The sequence below is a fragment of the Octopus sinensis genome, linkage group LG17 (genome assembly GCF_006345805.1).
Source record: "Octopus sinensis linkage group LG17, ASM634580v1, whole genome shotgun sequence".
Lineage (NCBI taxonomy): Eukaryota > Metazoa > Mollusca > Cephalopoda > Octopoda > Octopodidae > Octopus > Octopus sinensis.
The window spans coordinates 39,041,885-39,046,884 of NC_043013.1; the positions used below are offsets into that span (position 1 = coordinate 39,041,885).

At 36.6% G+C, this 5,000-nt stretch overlaps 1 protein-coding gene across 5 annotated transcripts in view; it reads right to left on the reverse strand.

Moving 5' to 3' along the window:
- The window catches only part of LOC115220879 (peptide methionine sulfoxide reductase MsrA), a 41,380-nt gene that overhangs the window by 28,152 nt on the left and 8,228 nt on the right, over window positions 1-5,000 (reverse strand). Inside the window, exon 2 of one of the 5 annotated variants that reach the window (XM_029791067.2) lies at window positions 12-47. The exons of 3 other annotated variants lie outside the window; for them this stretch is intronic. The gene's annotated coding sequence lies outside the window, so the exon portion shown is untranslated. Of the gene's footprint in view, window positions 1-11; window positions 60-5,000 lie in introns of all 5 variants that reach the window. One more of the 5 variants, XM_036510497.1, reaches the window with a different exon arrangement.

The window sequence follows — 5,000 nt, forward strand, 5'->3', positions numbered from 1 at the left end:
ACAATACATACAGTGTATCTTCCCAAGATGCAAGCAAAGAGCTGGAACTGTAAAGGAAACTAAAATAAAATAGACATACAGCGTGAAATGAACTTTCCTCCACGGCTTAAACAGACGAAGCAGCTTGGATTGCTTACTATCAACTTTTTGCTATCAGATGACACTTTCTGACACTTAGCAATTTTATATACATGATACATGTAATTTTATCATCACTCTTGTTTTTTATCATCATTGTTGATTTTTATTATCTCGTCACAATCATCGTTGGTCAGCATATTTGCCAAAGTAGAGTGGGGTGAGGAGAGGGAAGAGAAAGTGGTATGAACAGAATCATTATTGTTATGTAAGAGAACTAAAGCTTACGTAATGTTCTTATTAAGTTTTTTTGTAGGGTAGCAGAATTGTTAGGGCATTAGACAAACAAGTTTAACCCTTTCGTTACATATAATTTAGTAAAATAATTTAGTTATCATTCAGCTAGGGTTTAGGAACATGAATTGTGACTAAGGTTTGATGGAAGATTTTAATTCAAAACTTATGGAAACAAGGTATTTGTATTACAGGGCCAAAGGTGGTTTCAGTCAGGTTAGTATCAAAAGGGTTAACTTTTTCATTACTGTATTTATTTTGAGATACTCTGTGTTTCTTTCAATTAATTTTAAATATAACAAAGAATTTAGTAAAACAACTTAGTTATCGTTCAGCTACTGACTAAGGCTTGGTGGAAGATTTTAATTCAGAACTTATGAAAACAAGACATTTGTACTACAGAGCCAGAAACAGTTTCAGCCGGGTTGGTAACGAAAGGGTTAATGGCTTCAATTCTAACTCTTTACATTCTGATTTCAAATTCTGCCAAGGACAACTTTGCCTTTCATACTTTTGGTGTCAATAAAATAAGTACCAAATGAACATTGGGGGAGGGGGTCAATGTAATCAACTTTTCCCCTCCTCTCAAAACAGCTGACCTTGGTACCTAAATCAGAAATAATAAAGGCTGTGATTTGGCAGTATCATTGTTACACTGGAGGAAATACTTAGTGGCATTTCTTACAGTTCGTTCCGAGTTCAAATCCTGCTAGGGTTGACTTTGTCATTCAATCCTTTCAGGGTCGATAAAATAAGTACCAGTTGAACTCTGGGGTCAATGTAATCGACTTATCACACTCCTTAAAATTGCTGCCCTTGTATCAAAACTAGAAAGTTATTATTATTATTAGTAGTAGTAGTAGTAGTAGTAGTAGTAGTAGTAGTAGTAGTAGTATCATTATTATCATCATAATCATCATCATCATCATCATTATTATTATTAGTATTATTATTATTATCATTATTATTATCATTATTATCATTATTATTATCATCATTATCATCATTATCATCATCATCATCATTATTATTAGTAGTATTATTATTATTATCATTATTATTATCATTATTATCATTATTATTATCATCATTATCATCATTATAATCATCATCATCATTATTATTATTATCATTATTATTATTATTATTATCATTATTATTATTATTATTATTATTGAGTGAGGTACACCAGGAACATGCATCACAAACATGTGCGTGACATGGTGGTGATCCATACATATATGTAAATAAATACATATGTATATGTGTGTATGTGTCTGTGTTTGTCTTTCACCCACCACTTGACAACTAGTGTTGGTTTGTTTACATCCTCGTAACTAAGCTGTCAAGCAAAGGAGACTGAAAGCATAAGTACAGCGACCAACTTGATTGTGGTGCCCCAGCATGGCTGCAGTCCAATGACTGAAACAAATAAAAGATTAAACACACACACACACACACACACACACACACACACACAGAACCACGCTAATAGCTTAGGAGTGAAATTTAGGATTTCTCGGACATCTATCAATCGATTTTGATAAAACTTTTCCAAGCTGGTCTGCACACTATGACAATACCATTGTTATGTCTTCATTATTCCATGTAACATCCTTTCTTTTTTATTTCAGATTCTTCAGTTTTTGGGTGAACCACGCTAATAGCTTTTGAATGAAAATAGCCCGTCTAGACATCTGTTTTTTCAGAAAATGAAGGGTGATGATGCATATTAAGCATACATTGAGTATATATTTAACAGAAAAACATTATAACATTTATTGACGTGAATATGAGTTATTTAGCCACACAAGCACCAAGGAAGAACTGATCCGATTGTGGGACCTCCAAGACTGTGACAGCTAGGGATTTAAGGAATATTGACCACAAGTTATGCGGGCAACCTGGACAAACAAGCAATGCCATTTCCATCACCTTTGGACTTCCACATGTACTGAAAACCATCAGAAATTGCTTCTGTGCGAGAACCCCTGAAACTGCCTCCTTACGGGAGTTTGATGCTTCAATGAATTAAAACTGAATAATGACACACACATGCACACCCTCGTTCACCATTCACCATATTCACCCCTCACTGTCATCTCTAACCATCTCTCCCTCTCCTCATACACTCTTGCAACCTTTACCTATCTTTCCTGATCTGTTGTCCCCATTCTCTCTACCATTCACCTTCTTATAACTTGAAGGTATGCTTTGAGTTCTCATCGCTATTATCTTTATCTTTCTATCTAGCTCCTTCCCAATTACTCCAACCCACACTTAAATAATCCTTTCTGATTTTGGCACATGGCCAGCAGTTTTGAAGGCAGAGAACGAGTCAATTACATTGACCCCAGTACTAGATTGGGACTTTATTTTATCAACCCTGAAAAGAACACAAAGTCAACCTTGGAAATGCAAAGCTGACATTGTATTTTAGCCCCTGTTTAAATAATGCAGCAACAAATCTGACCCTGTCCCTTTATTATTCCACATCTAGCATAAACCCACCTCTCTCTCTACTATATTCTTTAGAGCCAAAACTAAAATAAAAATTCTATACTTCTTGCCATGTCTAATGTGGTCCTTCATATCATTTCTAGGTGACCTTTCACTCTGAGTATTTGGGGTTCATTTTCTACATTATATGTGTACATGATCTGTTTGCTTCAGGGACACTTAACCCCAGTAACATAAAATGGAATATTTTACACTTGTTTCGTTATGTTTTATGAGACAGGGGAGAATAGGAACCCCAACAAAACCGATAACAATACAACTTATAATTATATAGTGTACGAGCAAAACGCCTCCCGTCCAATGGACAGTGCTGAGTTGTCAAACATTTAAACCAAATTTTCTCAAAACAACTTGTCCGACCGTCCCCTTTGAGAAACACTGATTTAACCTAAATTTGAGACACCAGCAAAAGAAGAAATAACGATAGACTTTTTTTCTATTCCAAAGAAAAACGATTTTATTCTCACAAATATGCAACCGAAGAGTTTAAAGTACCGGTAATGATAAGGCTGTTGACTGGGAGGACACAAACATAGTTTAAATAGTAAGCTTGGCAGGCTTTATCGATCACATTCTCACCTAGAATCAATTTTTGTAATTTTATCAAGACATATACACGCCATGATACCATCGGTATCTACATATCAAATTTTAGCGCAATCAGATGGAGGATGCCTAAGATCCTAGAAGACACACAGACAGACAGATTTTATATAATAGATACGTGGGATGTAATCTAGAGTAACATGGAAAGAGACAGTGAATGACATAAATGATGTAAGTTATTGCTGTTTAGCCCCAGTACAGTATAGATTGAGAAGATATATCATCAAAAGCAATCCAACCATGACCATCCAACATGCAATGAACCAGCGCCACACTATCAAATGTATCTTTTTGTAAAGCAGCAAAGTGTGATTTTGAGGCAGAATTTGTTGCCATTTGAGGTGGTGAGCTGGTGGAATTGTTAGCACACCAGCATTTCATCTGTTTGCACATTTTGGGTTCAAATTCTGCCGAGGTCAACTTTGCCTTTCACCTTTTCAGGATCAATAAAATAAGTACCAACTGAACACTGGGGTCAATGTAATCAACTTTCCTCTCCCTTAAAATTGCTGGCCTTGTACCAGAACTTGAAACCATGTTTAAGCTGGTCAAGCAGAGCACATAGAGGGCACCCACATTGGTTTTGAAGTAGGGTTTGTTATATATATTGCAAGATTTGATTAAGGTGCTGGCCTTATTGTCACTAAATTTACCATAACAGCTCAGTCATAGGTGAGGATGTCTTCAGCAAGCCCAATACCCTGGCCCCTATCACTACAACATGAAGATAATTCCCACCCTTTCTCTCGCCTGTTACCAGAGCTGTCTTTCAACCCCCTAGGAAAGCTATTTAAAGATATGGACACACATACACAGATATATATAAACACATATACATACACACGTGTGAATAAAAAGTAGTTTTTGCTTTCTCTTCTTGATTGTATAGAGAAAGTGTATAGATTTGACAGTCTAAATCAGCAGTTCTCAACTGCAGCTGCCAGGGACACATGCAGCTCTCAAGCATCTTTCCAGCAGCCCCTGACAGTCTTCACTCTATAAATATAATATATTTTTCTATAGCTGACTTGTGTTATACTTTTTGGGGGCAGAACTCTAAAAATATCCATGTTTTGGACCTGGCCCAGATATTCTTTCCTACTCTATGCACAAGTCCCAAAATTTTTGTGGAGGGGGGGGCAGTCGATTAGATCGCCCACAGTACACAATTGGTATTTATTGACCCCAAAAGGATGAATAGCAAAGTCAACCTCAAAGTCGGAATTTGAACTCAGAATATGAAGACAGACGAAATACCTAATTCTTTACTACCCACAAGGGGCTAAACACAGAGGGGACAAACAAGGACAGACAAACGGATTAAGTCAATTACATCGAACCCAGTGCGTAACTGGTACTTAATTTATCGACCCCAAAAGGATGAAAGGCAAAGTCAACCTCAGCGGAATTGGAACTCAGAATGTGAAGACAGACAAAATACTGCTAAGCATTTCACCCGGTGTGCTAACATTTCTGCCAGCTTGCTGCCTATCTGGCCCAGA